Here is a 17,845-nt window from a genome sequence, read left to right as displayed (position 1 = left end):
GGCAGACTATTGGCCAGGGCATCAAGAGAAACTTACTTCTGTTTTCGAATAGTGTCACAGGTTCTTTTATATCCACCTGCAAACAGGACATCTCATCTAAAGGACACCACCACTGCACTGGAGTGACAGCAAAGATTGTAAGCTCAACATACTGATGTGGAGCCTCTCAAGCCAGCTAAGAAGAATTAAATAAGCAATTTTCCACCCACTTTTATGAAGATCGACCCCAATATATAAAAAGAAGATAGTGACTACTGAGGATGGTGACCACTGAAAATGATCAAACGGTATTGGCATTGTTGAAGACCTGTGTGAGTTACAATTTCCGACCCACAAATGGTTTATGTTTCAGCAAATTACAAGCGGTATCTGTTTTATAACATGGTTTATGATTTTAAAAAGCTGTCTGGCTTTTCACAATTGTTCGATTTACGCTCAGAGTCAGAAGTCCTGTATAAAGTGAATATGTTTTGGGGGTTGTCATCAAACAACTGCAGTATGTGCTACCTGCTAGATGTGAAAAAAAAGCATGCTCACTGTGGGAGATTTGAGTCCGTGCAGGGTTCAAACTGGGGCACGTTAGAAATCAAAAGGCAGTTTGACAACAGAATAACTGATTAAAAATAACCACTTTGTGTGCAACAGATCTGCAACATAAGTTGCGTATTTATGACAGTTTTAGTTACATGTTGACTAACTGCCTATATTCCCCTGTATTCCATAACTGCCATGTTTCAATGTGAGAGTGAAGCTTCCCAGTACATCCTGCTAAAATTAACGCAGCCACCATAGACATGAAAAATGACCAATCACTGGTATTTTATACTTCACTCATTTTTCAGTAAAACTTAAATGATATTGCTTGAATTATTGTTTGCAGTGCAACTAAAAATAGAAGGATATTTGGATTGAGGTAAATATATCCAAAAATGCAATTTATCATCTGCCTGGAGTGTATCTGTGGAAAGTAAATAATGGACATTCTCATCAAGACATTTCCTTTGACTAGTTGATTTTAGCATAGCATCACAGCGCACAAGTTTGTGGTATGTCTGGAGATACTTTGAAGTAGTAAAAGTTGAACGTCATTCAAGCGTTCCATAAGAGTTATAATTAATGACACTCTGAAAACGTCAAATGCAGAATTGCCCCATATTCGTGCATTTTAGTCTCTTGTGGTGTCTATCCTTCATGTCCACAGACACACACAGACACACACACACACACACACAGAAGAGAGAAACACACATACACATTCACACAGAGACACTCAAACACACACACATCCAGAGGAGAGACACACTCACATAGACACGCACAAACACATCCAGAGGAAAGACACACTCACACACAGAGACACACTCACACACAGAGAGACATTCTCACACACAGAGAGACATTCTCACACAGAGCGACACTCACACACACAGACACACTCACACACAGAGAGACACACTCACACACATAAACATAAAGACACATAAAGAATCACAAACACAGAGAAACATACAAACAATCAGATAATTATTTGGGGAGGACAAGTTTGCAGGGCTATGGGGAGAGAGCGGAGGAGTGGGATTGATTTGGATAGTTCTTTTCAAAGAGTCGGCACAGACGTGATGGGCTGAATGGCCTCCTTCTGTGCTGTATAATTCTATGATTCTAATCACAACAGCCGGGCTTCCAAGTGAAGTCCACTTGCCTCTTGCCCCACATCATGCATGCGTGTCCGGAGCCGCCCCGCCTACAGTAACATCAGGTAAACAGCCAGGAGATCTGCAGGCCAGTAATGTCATTTATAGCGGGTTTGTAGCAGAGGAAGGCGTTTCTGGCAGATTCCGCAGAAAAAGTGGGCCCCAACTTTTCTATTGGCCCAGCTCATAGCTCATTCTTCTAACATTAAGCAGTCTCCTTGTTGTTTGTTGTATTGCTTGGGCAGACTTCATATGTCCTGGCAATAAGAGAAGTTCAAATGTTTAAGTGTAAACATGTTGCATTAGATTTCTTACTCCAAACTACTTTTGTTGCAACTTTAAACACTCGGAGCGGATACACAAATAAGCAACATTAATAACATGTATACATCAGATTATTTTGGTTAACCTTTCCTCACTCAATCAAAGTCAGTCATCTGCACTAAATTATGCCATTAAAAGGCAATTTTGCTTATCTTGCATATCTCAACATCATATCTATATTATTAATTATTCACCTTTTATTAATGTGAATGTTCTTTTTCACCATAAATATTTTGCAAGCCTATTTCTAACAGTTGGAATATTTTCACAGAGTAAAACTGACTCTGAAGGGATGATTTCTTTAAGGTTATCTCTCTCTCATACACTAATTGAATCTCATGGAGGGAAGAAGAACTATGCAAAAAAGTACTATTTAAGTACTATCAATAAAAACACCTACGCATTTCAGCACAGAAGGAGCAATTCATTTCCGATTCTACAGTAAAGTGGGTTAGAGCAGCTAGCTCTTGCAGTGAGCTGTTTCTCTTTTATGACATGCTCCGACCATCTGGTCTGTATGCTGGTGAACAAAAGAATCATAGAAATTTATGGTGCCGAAGCAGACCGATCAGCCATTGTGTCTACATCGGCTCTCAGAACAACAATAACAACAAAATTACAGCTGTTCATTCAATCCCACTGCCCCGTCCTATCCCCATTCATATACTTGTCTACTTCCCTTTTGAAATCCAGAATAGACTCCCCCTCTACTATCTTACGTGGCAGGGCTTTGCACATCGCAACAAGTCTCTGTGTATACGATATTCTCCCAAGATCTGTTTTGTTCCTGTGAAAACAGATAGGCTTAAATGTGCCATGAGTTTGTTATAAACTTTTGTTTCACTGGGCTAGCCTATGGTTCCTGACGCACTGACAATATCAAACTGCTTGGATATACACTCCACCTCATGGAGCCTCTGAGGACCTCAGTGTCTTGTTCGATTCTCATTTATCCTTACATTTGTGTTCTGACCTGTTCAGCTTTCGCCCATTTCTGTCACATTCACCACCTCACCGTCACTACCTCTCCGTTGGGCCCACCGAGAGCTTAATCTAGGCTAGATTACATCCAGGCTAGATTACAACAACTCTCTGCTAGGTGGACTACCTGCCTCTTCCCTTCACAAGCTAAAACAACTTGCATTTATACAGTGGCCTTCACCCAGGGTAGCTTCACAGTGGCGGAATCTGATCCTGAGCCAGGGGGAGAGGAAGAGAGTAGATGACCATAAGCACGATCCAAAAGAAAGGTCTTTTGGTGTGACTTGAAGTTAGGGAGGGAGGGGGCAAGATGGAGGGATTCAGGGAGAGAGTTCCAGAGTTTCTGGGCAGGGGAACAAGGGATTTGAAGGTTGAGGAGAGGTGATCATTTAGCACATTGACGGCTGCATTTGGATCACTGATGGTGCAAGGCCAGAGGGAGAAAGAGTCCAAATATGAGATGGCATTTGTGAGAGAATCGGGGGGAAGCTTTTTCCATGGCCATAGAAGATGATGGGGGGCTTGGAGGAGTGGATGATAATATGAGAGGAGTGGGAGATGAGGAAGTGGTCTGAGATGGCCTTGTCTGTGATGGTCAGATTGGAAATGCCTAAGCCATGGGTGATGACAAAGTCGAGGGGTGGCCACAGTTCTGGGTAGGGGAATTTACGTGGAAGCTACAGACTATCCAGAACCCTGCAGCTTATGTCCTTTCGTTCTCCACATGCCTCTCACCCCCATCCCCTCAAACTCTACCAATCCACCCATTCCCTCCACTCAGCAGGCACTATATAATAATAATCCTTGCATTTGATATAGCACTTTTCACGTTGGGAGGACGTCCCAAAGCGCTACACAGAACACACTGTAAAGTGAATTGACTGTATATTTGTGGGCGAACGCGGCAGCCAATTGCGCACAGCAATGTCCCACAAACAGTCATATGGATTGAAAATGACCAATTTATTATTTTTTTTGTTTTTTTGGAGGGATTATTATTAATCTAGCCTGCCTCATGTCACTCTGCCCAACCCCATCGGTGGATGGGCTTTCAGTTTATCTTCCTGTGCTCGGGAACTCCATTAGCAGAGTTCCTTTGATTGGCTCCTTCAAGGTTTGCCTCAAAACCTTCCTCTTTGACCACACTTTCAGCCATCTTCCCACCTGCCCCTTTGTCTCCCACAACTTGGCCGCCCATTCCCAGCTTGGGTGCAAACTTTAGACTGGCCAGGGCTTTGGGACCTCCTGATGTGAAAGGCACTACATAGATGGTAAATTTGTATTATATTATATTGTAATATAATAATCCTCGTATTTGATACAGTGTTTTTTCACCAGCTTCATACTTAGGTAAACAGAGATGTGTGGAATAAGGACTCAAGCAAACTCAAGCCATCTTTCTTGTGAGGTGAGTGCTCTAACCAATATGCTACCATGCTCATAATGTATTGTTTTATATAAGAAGAAACATTCCATAATTAAGTTGAATTGGGTGACTAGATGGATCAACAGCCAACTCTTGCATGAAACATTTACTATATTATTATTGTAGACTCGAAGCTGAAGTGCACTTGTTAAAATGGGATACTTGGAAGTCAGGTTAAATAATAACAAAAGGTCTGTTATATTTTGAAACTATCTTCCTGAATATGTCTTTCTATTGCTGGCATTCTTTCTGGTATATCCATTAAGTCATGATGTATCATTATCCATTCTCTTGCCATCTCAGCCAATTCCTAGAATGTTTTTGGCCACTTCATGGCCTTCTCACTCCTCAGCTCGCTACACACTTAGATTTGCTCTCCAAAATTATGCTGGGCTCTTGTTCATCCTCTTTAGACAAAATTGTCCTCTGAGCTTACAGAACAATTTCATATTGCCGAGACTTTCATCAGCCTGAACTGATAAAGTCTTCTAATCAACATTAACAATCATTTTCTTTAAACCGTGGTCTGCTGTGTAACTTAGCACCATCACTATTTTGAGGGTGAACAGCTGTGAAAATGAGGAAACTAAAGCTCTTTCAATGTGCATAAAATAACTTTTCAACTAAAGTCTGCAGAAGTGGCTCTAAAAGGCCGAAGCCTTTGTGCTTTTAAAGATTGAGGTGCTTAATGGATAAATTGTATGAAAAACAATTTTGCTGATACAAGTGTAAAGTCTGATAAAGCTGGCTGCACATTTAATTTGCATCTCGTTTAGTGTATGCAGTGCAAAGATTATTGTAGTACAAAATGTAGGTATTGTAGTTACTTGGAAGTGTGGAGGATTAGAGGAAAGTAGTGTGATAAATCAGTAGGCATGTCAGAGGGAGGGTTAGCTGCAATGTAATTCAAAATGTGTCAAGAGGAGAAAAGGCAATATGGATGGTGAATAGTAATATAGTAGCAGTTTTAGACATTAGTAGATCTTTTAGCCGACCTATCCATCTTCCCAAATGATTCATTCAACACATCTATCTCAACATCTAATAATGCTGAATCTTTTTCTTTTCCAAGACCTTGTCTGGTGCCTTTACAAAATACTCCTGTGTTTCCTGTTCACCTTTGCTGTGCATATTTTGAAACAGTAATAACTTATTTTAAATCTTATTTATTCACTGAAATGTAAAGTATCGAGCAGGTACAATGACTTCACGGTCCCCAGTAATTGTGTTATACTGGGCAGGACCCCCACAAGCACTGACACTGAGCCAGAAATAGAAGTGAAAATGATTTGAATATTTATTCAATGGTGCTTGACGGGCTTGACATTCTGTCAGTTACAGTATTGAGTAAAAAGTAGCTTGAGGTGACTAAAACCAGTGCATGCTCCAAAACAGTCGTCAGGTGGGAAAGTGATAGGAGTAGTTGAAAGGAGATAAGAAAGAGAACCAGGTGGGCCCAGGTACAGGGAACCAAGAAAACAGAAATGGTGAATTCATTGCAACGTTGAATAGTGTAAAAAGGGATTCATTCCTTTGTTGCTTATTCCGTCTATAAATAGCCGAGGATTTCAGGGGGATTATATTGTGATTCTGGTATATTTTCTGTTTATTGCATATATGTAGTATTAAACCCAATGGAGGACTACAAAGTGAAAAATGTTCTGACAAGTGTTCAGAACTGTACTATTTCTACTAAAGTGAGGAGAGAGTCCTGTTACTGCATTTTTACGTGCACTATAGTAGAAGGAAACTCAGGTGAAACTGTGTGCAAGATTATTTTCTGCTGAATAGTTAATGAAGATTTGGATTAAAGCAAAAACATAGCTGCTCATTAAGTCATACCACTTTATTGAGACTGTTTTCAACTTTGAGGAATACAATCTTAAAAAAAGTGCAGTTTAAGTTGGGCCTGGATGGTGCAATGAATTAAGTGGTTAAACTAGTATATGCAGTCCTCCTCATCTTTCCTTTCCTTGTTTTGCGGATTATACCATTATTTTTCAAGCTTCAGCCATAAATGATCAAATATATGCTGCCACTGCTACTTTGTCGACAGCCTTAATTTTGAGGTTGGTTTTCTGTAAGTTTTTTTAAGAGCTGCCGAAAATCAGATTCATAGTTATGACTGAATTTTACCAAATTCTGGATGACCTGAAATACTACATAAATAGAAGTAATCCGGAAAAAGGTGAAATTCTGTAAAGCGCTTTGAGACATCTCGAAGACGTGATAAGGCACTATATCAAATGCGAGGATTATTATTATTATTAGGATCATTATGATTATTATTATAATAAAAAATAAATAATCCTTGCATTTGATATCGTGCCTCATCACGTCTTCTCGATGTCTCAAAGCGCTTCACAGAATATACTGTAAGTGAATTGACTGTATATTTGTGGGCGAAACGCAGCAGCCAATTGCGCACAGCAGTGTCCCAAAAACAGTCGTGGATTGAAAATGACCAATTTATTATTGTTTTTGTTTTGGAGGGATTATTATTAGGCGTGAGGAGTAACAAAACTTGCCCAAGGTTTCACCCTGCCTGGAATTGAACCCAGGTAATAATAATAATAATAATCCTTGCATTTGATATAGCTCTTTTCACGTCGGGAGGACATCCCAAAGCGCTTCACAGAACACACTGTAAAGTGAATTGACTGTATATTTGTGGGCAAACGCGGCAGCCAATTGCGCACAGCAATATCCCACAAACAGTCGTAGATTGAAAATGACCAATTTTTATTATTGTTTTTGGTGTCTCGTTTGCAAGGTGAGTGCTCTAACCACTGAGCTACAGGACTCCACATTATTGCTGGTTTGTTCCTGGAACTCACAGCTGGATGTTTGGATGTGGCCCGATCATCTGCAGAGAATAAGAAATTACAAATTAATAACTCTGGAAAGAATATTATCAGACATATCTGTTCATCAAAAAATTGCTTGAGGCTTAAAATACAATTTAATTTTAATGTGCGGAGACTGCTGCTACCTCTCAATACTGATATGATACATTGTCTCTGCTTTCCAGAATGTGAACTGGTTATCAGCATTTAGTCATCAATAATAAAAGGTACAGTGTGTTATTCACTTTTACACAGGGTCATTATTGGCTGCATTTCGGGGAGAAATATTCAATACAAAGATTCCAGCATAAATATATTAAAAAGCAGCCTGGAGCAAAATATTGTGCTAAACTTGTGGGAATGATTCTCAACTGAAATTCTTTCATTTCATAACAGATTTCATCTAATTAGGAGTTCAAAATAGTCTTTATTGGCCCCCAAGAGTCAGCACCATGGTTTAGTCACCACTGATGTTATCTCCACAGAGTGTGGGGCTTCAATATTGATTCATTGGAAAAGGACCATGAAATATTGTATTTTTCACGAATGAGTTGCTCTATAGTAACTGTTATGTAGGCAAACACAGCATCTAGTCATGCTAATAATAATCGTTGCACTTGATATAGCACCTTATCATGTCGTTGAGACATCTCAAAGCGCTTCACAGAATATATCGTAAAGTGAAATGACTGTATATTTTCTGGGCAAAATGTGACAGCCAATTTTGCACAGCAGTGTCCCACAAACAGTCGTGGATTGATTTACCAAATTATTATTATTTCAAAAAAAGAATTTCAAGGGAATATTAGTCCTAGAAAGCAATTCACCAATCGACTAACAACTAGATCCTTCTTACTGCCGTAAACAGAGGTGTGTTGATTAAGGAAACTTGCCTAAGGTTCCCAGGAATCAAACCTGGGCCCTCTCACTTGTGAGACGATTGCTCTAACCACTATACTATAAGACTCCATGTCAGTGTTGCTTGACTAGCACTGGCATGAACTATTGGCAGTGCAGTACTTCAGGCAATGTGTTAGCCTGGCTCGGTTTGTAGTACTCTCACCTCTGAGTCAGAAAGTGTGGACTTGAACTAATTTAGTCTAAACTGACACTCCAATGTAGTGCTGGGGGGCAGGGGGGGTGAAGGTTGGGGCAGGGGGTGGGGTTGCGTTGTTGCACGTGCTTGTTCTTTGGATGAGACATTCAGATAGATGTTAAAGATCCCATGGTACTATTTGAAAAGATAAGGGAGTTTGTCCCAGTGTCTTGCCCAAACAAATCTGTTCATTCACTTTATGGCAGTAAATCATGTGAAATGCTTTGAGGTAACCTCCTGACTTGAAAGACATTGTACCAAATGTAAAAATTATTTTACCCTCTTTCTTTACAGAACCGAGCAACTCTTTTGTTTATTCTGTGGCAGACAATTTTTGTTTTGTAAATTCTGGAGTGATTATTAATTTATTATTATTTTTTATTTTTATATGATTATTTGTTATTGTTTATTATTTTTCCAGCAAGGAAAGAGTAAATGTGTGCTCTGCACAGCCACAAATTAATATTTCACACATCGAGCAGTTTTGATCCAGATTTGAGAATGTTGCCAATTGAACCAGTTACACTGAAAACCTGGAATGATTGTTTTTTGCAGCAAATTCTGAAACTAATTGTTCTCCTATCCAAGCATAAGAATTTTTATATAGAATGCTAGAAATATATTTGAGGAAGCTCGGAAGTGAAAACGTAACTGTGTTACGGAATCAGCATAGACACAACCATGCTCAATTGTGCAAGAGCCCAAAGATAAATTCTACAACATAGGCAACCTTCTTACAAACCCCTTTACTGAAATTTTTGATTGTGAAAGAACAGTTCTCGCAGGTGGTGAAGTGTTCTTTGGCAATTATAGTAATAAGGATCAGATAATGAAAGGGATTTAACTGCTGCTGTCAGAGTCTATTTGCATTTAAGAATTGAGCTCATGAGAAATGCCATTCAACTGGAAGTTGAAACATCGATTTCATTATTCAACATTGCAAAAGATGTTCCTTTTGAAATGACATGTATTATGTTTTACATTTGAAACAGTAAGTGGTACTCCCTCTTTCTTGATGCACTTCTTTATTGTGAATCAGGAAGCACTTTCTGCCCAATTTAAAGATGTGAAGTTCAATGTAGTTGTGCAGCTGGTGCCCAAGAGAAGTATAGATGCTCGAGGTCTCATTCACTCGTATTTCAACTATTTCATTCAGGAAAAAAAGTGGATTAGTGTTTTCATCTCCTCCTACACAATTGTCAGATGTTTCAGTATAGGCAATGTACATCAGGGGTGTGACTGTACTGTTCAAATTTACAACTTTTCTGGACTCACCAAGGAGTTTTTTTTACTCTGTGCAAGTCATGTAGCACATTTGTTGATATGCATTGACCACCACTCTCTTCCCTTTTTTCTTGCTAACGTTTTCCTGTGTACTTAGAAATAACTATATAAAGTGAAATTATACTTTTAATGTTACAATTATTTGCCTTGACTGGAATTTCAGCCCTTTGTTGTCCATATGTTCTCTCCAGCAAGGGGGTTGGGGACTGGGGTGGGGTGGGGTGGTGGGCGTTGAACAGTGATGCCTGTTAAAGATCAGAAACTCAGGGTAGTCCCCTCTTTCTCATTCCAGGGGATACTAAAACCAATTCCAGAACCCGACTGCTGCTGCGCCTGAGATTTGTTAATCCAGAACAGACCAGGTGTCAAATCTAAGAGTTTCCCCTCTGTGTTGATTACTTTCAGGCTAGCAGAATTCACTGCATTTGAGTTACCTACATTCATCTTCCACTGTTAAAATAATAATCCTAATAATAATCCTTGTATTTCATATGGCACCTTATCACGTCTTCGAGACGTCTCAAAGCGCTTCACAGAATATACTGTGAAGTGAATTGACTGTATATTTAATGTGCGAAACGCAGCAGGAATCACTATTATCTTTTTGAAGGAATTTTTACCCCTGGAGAAACGATCCGCCAATCAACTAACAACTGGGTTCTCACTTATTGCTAGATAAACGGAGGCGTGTGGAGTAAGGAAACTTGCCCAACGTTTCGCCCTGCCGGGAATCAAACCCAGGTATCTTGTTTGTGAGGCGAGTGCTCTAACCACTGAGCTACAGGACTCCACAGCTGCTCCATTTATTACTTTGCTGTAGCTATGGAAGATATGTATTAAAACATGCATAGTTCAGTAACAATCATCACTTTCTCACATAACAACATATGGAAGCACTTCCCCTCCATATGGTGTGCGGCTTTGCAAATGTTCCCTCACTTAACAAATGTGAGCCTTTAGCAAAGCAGCGGTGCCACAAGAGTCACAGGAGCCCTCTCTCAGCACAGGGGTAAGTACTTCCATGTTTCTTAACATGATTATAAACTGTCCCAGGATGAAGAAATTCCCAGCAAAGGGATTGAAAGGAAAAACTATTTAACATTAAAACGGCAAACTTTCTTCAAGTATCATAGTGCTGTAAGTTTCCATAGTAACAGATTATGTCTGTTCAGAGTATACATTTTAGGTAATGCTCTGCTCTGAAGTCAGGAAATGAATGGCATGCCTGATTGTCAAGGTGGGCTGTGGGGATTTGTTAATGGAAAGCAGAATGCCGACTTAGTTACCATAATTGTGCAACATGAAAATGATTCATCCAGTTTCTCCTTCAATGTATATGCTCCTATCTCAATGTGAACTATGTAGATCAGAGCAATTTTTTTATAGACATGCACCTAATAATTACTGAACTTTAGTCCCTGGTGTTACCATTTTTTTTGTGTATACTGGCAGGACTAGTAAGTTGCATTGTATATAAATATATTTTGTCTTACTAATCATGTGCAGATTATGTCATAACCGCCAAGCAATGTCAGAAATGCTCTCTTTACGGAAGAGTTGAAAAAACAATGTTATAAATTGCTAATTGTGTTAGTGGTAGTCAGCTGGAATGCCCTGGTGGAATGTCTCTTCATCAGAGACAAACAACATTTAAAATGCAATGAACCAAATATCTGGATAGACAATTGCTGTATTGAAAATTTGCAAACAGCTTTTAAAAGTAAATTAAGGGGAGGGGGAATGCGCAGTAAACTGCATCAGATGTATACTTGATACTTTTTTGATCAGCCGGGTGTCTGACAATTGCAGAAACCCATCATCATGCTTAAGAGTATCCAAACCAAACTGAGATTCCCATGCATCCCGCCTATACATAGAAATTCCAGAGATGTTTATTGGAATGGAATGCGCACTCTCTCCCTGGAGGGACACATCCTGCTTACCTAATTCCAGAAATTATTAGGTGCAGGTTGGCAACAGCTAAGGCTTGGGGACTTCAGAATATGGGTTGGGGTACTGCTGGAGTCTAACCAGTTAAACCCCATATCTTGCCATTGAGAACACTGCCTGGCCAACTTTCCTGCTTTTTGTTAGGGTTACCTTGACCATTAGAGCTTTGGCTTGCAAGATTAACAGGAGCTGAGTGGGAAGACTCCCTTCCCACATTGAGCAATCTGCCTTCCCAAGTCGTGCCAATCAACCAGACTGGCTGTTCTGTCATCAACAGTGCCTGTAGTCCTGCGGACCCACCTGGCTCAGGAACTGGACTACTGAGACAATCATAAAGGTTGGGTTCGATTCCACCATTCTATTGTCAAACATGTCACCTTGGAGCCAAAGACTCCTGTTACCAATACTACCCAGACCAATTTATTAGCTTATGGTATTTGGTGAATATTTTGCCAAATAAAAGCTACATACCGTGCCTCCACAAACCCAGTCCTTGTCAAACTCCATTGGCTCCCTATCATAAAACAGATCAACTTCAAAATCCTCACTCTTGTAGTTAAATCCCTTTCACGCCCTGGTACTCCCCTATCTCTCCAACCTGCTCTCTCCCTACACTACTACCCACTGAAGACCTTTCTCTTCATCTACGGTCACCTTCCCTCTCCCCCTGGCTCGGCATCGGGCTCCACCACTGTTAAGCTCTCTGAGATGCCGTCTGATATGAAGGGCACTATATAAATGCAAGCTTTTGTTGTTACATTCAAAGAAAAATATTTTACTTTCAGACCTCATTCAAACATCAAATCTAGCACCTTGAGCATACATTGCTACATTTTTAATATAAGCAGTATTTTTTTTCCCAGCATCAAGATGCTAATTTCCTGCTCCAATGAACTCTGAAGGTTAACATTGTAATGTTAACTTAATGATGTTGAGTACAACTTTTTTTGTATATACCAAATATACAGATACGAATGTTCAAGCAGCCTCAGCATATTGCACAATCCAAACAGTTAGCCACTAATATCAACACTATTTAGTCAGACCGGCTGCAGTCTAGGCATGTCTAGAAATATATAAGTGATATATTGCAGATAGATACAGTAAATCAGAATTGTGCTGTAACATCTGTGGTTGACCATTTAAACTGAACTGAAACGTGGATAAATTTAGTAATGTCACATATCTTTCATATTCTTTTGTAACACCATTCTCTGCCAGCATCTCTGTTGGTACTTTGCATCTCATCTTAATACAAGTATAGAGGTAAGATTTCAGATGTATAGAATACCCACAAGTACTAGTTGATCTGTATTATGTTTGGGTTTACTTGTATTAGTGGATTCTGCAAGTATGAGAGCTACTGTGTACATAAACAAACATCAAACACTCTGTAACAACTATATAAAGAATCTTTGTTAATTTCTTCCAAAAACTCATTGTAAGGGGTTTCTCTAAATAAAGAAATACCATAACAAAGTTATTGGACTATTTAGGTCTATGTTATGACAGAAACATTAAGATAATCTAGTTTTCTTAAACGATATATTAAAAAATGTGTTTATTTTGTATCTGTTTCATTCCTGGCCAAGTAAACTATAACTGAGCTTCTGTTGATTATGCTCACAATAAGCCTTAGCTTTGCTGTTGGGAGTTCTACATCATTATTTAACTTATTATGCCATATCTATCAAGCTGAGATGAGAAGTACAAATATGTATGCAAGCAGAAAATAATATAACAAAAATATAAGAAAGATATTATCATTTCATGATTTCTATTTAAAGCAGAACACCTCTTTAAACCTGTCTAACTAATTGAATCAAAAGTAAGGTTTCTGGTTGATCACTCTGCTTGCATCAGCAAATATAATGCACGTCGTCCCTTCTTCCACATCCGCCATGTTGCCTGCCTCTGACCATACCTTATCCTAAATTCTTGTGCATGTGTTTGTCACCTCCCGCCTGGATTACGCAAACAAAATCCTCGCCGATCTCCCCAGCTCCACTATTCAAAAACTCCAGCTCATTCAGAACTCTGCTGCCCGTACACTGACCCGGATCAAACTCTGTTACCACATCTCACCAGTCCTGCCAAGCTCCACTGGCTCCCCATCACCAAACAGATCGACTTCAAGATCCTCACACTCGTGTTCAAATCCCTTCACTCTCTGGCAACTCCCTACCTCTCCAACCTCCTCACTCCCCAATCGACAACCTGGCGCCTCCCTTCGACTGGCACCGGTTCCTGCTTGTCCCTCGCACTCTCCGCCCCACCATCAGAGGTCGCACTTTCAGCCACTACACCCCAAAACTCTGGAATACTCTCCCTCAATCCCTCAGGCTTGCCCCTTCTCCCCTTTTTCAAGTTCAGCCTGAAAGCCTTCCTCTTCGATCATGCTTACGGCCACTTTCCCCCCGCTCCACTCTTGAGACGCTACCCTGCGTGGAGGGCGCTATATAAGTGCAAGTTGTTGTTGTTGCAATGCAACCTGCTTTCATCAACAGTAATTCAATGTTCCCTTGGCCTCCAACCCTCTTGACTCCAGCCAGCAGCTCAGCTGCAAACCCTTGACTGTCTAGCGGCTTTGGACGTCTTCCTGACTTGAAAGACACTATAAAAATACAATTTGTTGTTTGTTGTTGTTGTTTTGGATCATTGTGTTACAAGTAGCAGCTCCAAGTGTTCAATTTTGTTCCTCATAAGAATAATAAAGGTTGAAATGAGCATGATTTTAGCATTTACAGTTGTGAAAGTAACTGATGAAATTGAAGCTCAGAACCTCATTGTGCACAACTAGAAGTCATGATTATAGGATAAGGGACTGCTAGCTTTTCTTCAGAATTTACAGCACAGAAGAAGTCCATTCAGCCCATTGTGTTTTGAATTTACAGAGTGAGGCTCAGCTGGTTTTCACCCATAATTGTTCATGAATAAAATTGCCAAGAGTTATGAATGCAGTTTCTGGGGAATTTCTGAAGAGGAACTGGTCTTGGCTGAGAGAGATGACAGACTTGGCGATGGAGCAAGAACAACACAACAGAGAAGCCTAGGTCCCGGAAACAGACTACAGTTGGATGAAGCCAGTTTAAATGATTTTTTAGAAACTTTTCCAAGAATTTGGGCCAGCTTTTTGTACGGTGAACAGGGATGTTTTTGTAATCAGCACATTATGTGTTGTATTTGGTGTATATGGAGAGAAAAAAAAACACTTCAGAATAGGAGATGTTTGCTGATTCATCCCTTTTTCTGTTTCACTTCTGCTTCCGATTTACTTAGTCATTACAATGATTAAAGTTTTTAATTGAGTCTCAATGTCTTTCTGTCCCACAAAAAAAATAAAATGTTCGCAAATATACAGTCAATTCACTTTACAGTATATTCTATGAAGCGCTTTGAGACATCTAGAAGACATGAAAAGCGCTATATAAATGCAAGGATTATTATTATTATTAACATATTTTCTAAAACATAGCAATGTAACAACAACAATTTTAGATTCATATAGCGCTCTTCACATTGAGAGGACATCTCAAAGTCGTTCACGAAGCTGATTGAGATGGAGGAGATGAGGATGGAGACCAAAATTACCATTGACAAGAAAGGTCTTAAGGCAGACTTTAATGGTGGGGTGGAGGGGGCAAGTCAGAAGGAACTCTGGGATGGAGTTTCAGTGACCAGAGACAGAATGACTGGAAGGTAGCCCACTGATGGTGGGGTGGTTAGGCAGGGGATATGAAGCAGGCTGTGTTCATTAAGTGAACTGATCAGGTGAGATGGTAGAGATGTAAGAGGTTGCAGAAGGGGTGGGGAGCGAGGCCATGGAGGGATTTGAACACGAGGACAAGGATTTTGAATTTGATCCACTAGCAAATGGGGAGTCTATGGCGTTAAGTCAGGATGGAAGTTATAACCTCACCGAGCCTGGTGTGGGAGAGGACATGAGCTGCAGAATTCTGGATGGTTTCCAGCTTGTGTAGGGTACAGCTAGAGAGTCTGGAAAACAGGGCATTCAAATAATCTAGCCTGAATGTAATAAAGATATGCAAGAACAACAATATGTACATATTTTAGTCCATCTGATCAATGCTAAAAATAACAAAGAAATAATAAATAATCCTATACTACTCTAGCTCTCATACCCCTCAATTAAATCCTTCACCAAGGCTTGGCTTTTCCTTTTGATTGTGGTGACACAATCTGCCTCCACCCCTCAGGATGAAATAATTAAATCTAGTAAAGCATTTCTCGATGAACAGACAACTCATAATTTTACCAAAAGTAACCTCAAGAACACCAGATTGACAAGAGGATAAGGCTCAGAGAACATAGCAGAGTCTTCTCGCCATTGTAGGAAGAATCTGTAAGACATATACTATACATTGCTAAAGCAACACAAGTGACCTGGGGCATTGCCTTCCTGTTTTCACATCGTCAATGTTTTAGTGAGAATAACCAACTGCTGCATGATACAGCATTGCAGTGAAACATTTACCAAACTTTCTTTTTCAGATGCTAATTGACCTGCTGTTTGTGCATACCATTTTTTTGCTTTCATATCTGAGTTTCAACACTAATAATAATAATAATAATAATGAGTTTCAACACTGATAGTTTCTCTATTTTATTTCTGCCTCCCCAATCATTTGATTGTGGATTTAATAGTGCCCTGAAGAGTCGGGCTCAGCCACTAGAAAATAGAGGAAAATTCAGCCCATTCCAACCTGATCCAATTGGAAGTCTATTTTCTGGGCCTTTGTTGTAAAGAGATTATTCAATCTTCATTCTGCCCCATAGCTAGGCCTGTCTACTATTCAATCTGCTTTTAATGCCAGACGACCTCTTAAAATAGCCAATGGATTCTGTATTTGTTACCATACCACCAGTTTATGGGGAACCTGTCTCAAAGATTTAAATGGATTATTGGTGGCTTTAAGGTTTTATCAAATATAATAATCCTTACACTGGATATAGCACCTCTAACAATGAAACATCCCAAAGTGCTTCACAAGTAATTGGCGACAAGTGCAGAGACTGTGTTTAGGCAAATGCACACAATAAGGTTCCGTAAACAGCCTTGAAATGAATGATCACTTTATCTGGAAGATTGTTGGCACTGACGCAGGAATCAAGGGGTGCACACTTTTTTTAAAAAAGGGTCATGAGATTTTCACAATCCACCTCAATCTGCAGACAGAACCATAGTTTGACATATCATCTGAAGAACATCACCTCTGATAATGCAGGACTCACCCTGGAGTGCCACCATATACTGGTAACTCATGGGGCTTGAATCCACAACTTTCTAATCCAGAGACATGAAGGTTGTCAACTAAAATAGCCTGGCACCAGCATCCCATGACAAGATTGTACTTTTGCAATCTGTATTGTTACTAATACTGAATATAATTCACAGCCCCACTGTTTGTGGGAGAAACCCATTTCTACAGTGTGAAGTTGAGTAACACCACGTAAACATTTAATCAGATGCAATTTGCATAGGGGTATTAAGGGGTATTAAGGGCAAGGCATTGGAATTAAAATATCTGTCAAGGTCCAATAAGTACAATACAATGCAATTTACATTTGTATCGCATCTTTCATTTCGGGAGGATATCTCCAAGTGCTTGACACTGCTGACTGGCCACCCAAACCAGTGCAACAGGTTAGAGGGGCTGAATTCCCTGCTCCTATTCCTCCTCATCCTGTTTTCCTATGTTCCTATCCCCTCCTGATCAAGTTCAATGGGATTGTAAACAGCATAAAGGAAATCTAAATAATGGCATAACTCCCACCTCCATGCACTTCCAATATTTAAACTGAGGGATTCAGAACAAATCAAAGTAATTTACATATTACTTTCTGAATGTAACTGTATAGTGCTGAGGAAGCCCCAAACATTGCTGGAATAGGTTTGCTATCTATTTTGTCTGTCTGGATCATAGAGCAGCAGATGAAAATCTTTTAGCACTATTAGAAAGACCAACACAATGATTTGTTTACACATTGCTAGAGCACACATACTCCAAGGGAATTTCCTCACTGTGTGTCATGCCAGGAAATCTGCTTGAGTAAATTGGATAGATATGGAAATCTCCTTGGAGCCATGTAATTGTATTTATTTAAAGAAAGAGCTAGGAAGAAAAAAGAGATGATATGTGAGTAAGTATATTGGCCGTTTACAACAACAGCATCTAGCATTTATATATCCCACTTCACATGTGGTAGTAACGTCTTGGAGCAC

General features: G+C 39.8%; 1 long non-coding RNA gene across 1 annotated transcript; it reads left to right on the top strand.

Moving 5' to 3' along the window:
• The first annotated feature begins 104 nt into the window (after positions 1-104).
• LOC103176896 lies at positions 105-14,794 on the top strand. The gene is made up of 3 exons (XR_487644.1): positions 105-311; positions 4,338-4,407; positions 14,496-14,794. It is a non-coding gene; the product is annotated as an uncharacterized LOC103176896 (long non-coding RNA).
• Positions 14,795-17,845: the final 3,051 nt, after the last annotated feature.

This window comes from Callorhinchus milii, unplaced genomic scaffold (genome assembly GCF_018977255.1).
Source record: "Callorhinchus milii isolate IMCB2004 unplaced genomic scaffold, IMCB_Cmil_1.0 Scaffold4, whole genome shotgun sequence".
Lineage (NCBI taxonomy): Eukaryota > Metazoa > Chordata > Chondrichthyes > Chimaeriformes > Callorhinchidae > Callorhinchus > Callorhinchus milii.
This window is presented reverse-complemented; position numbering and strand designations above follow the sequence as displayed.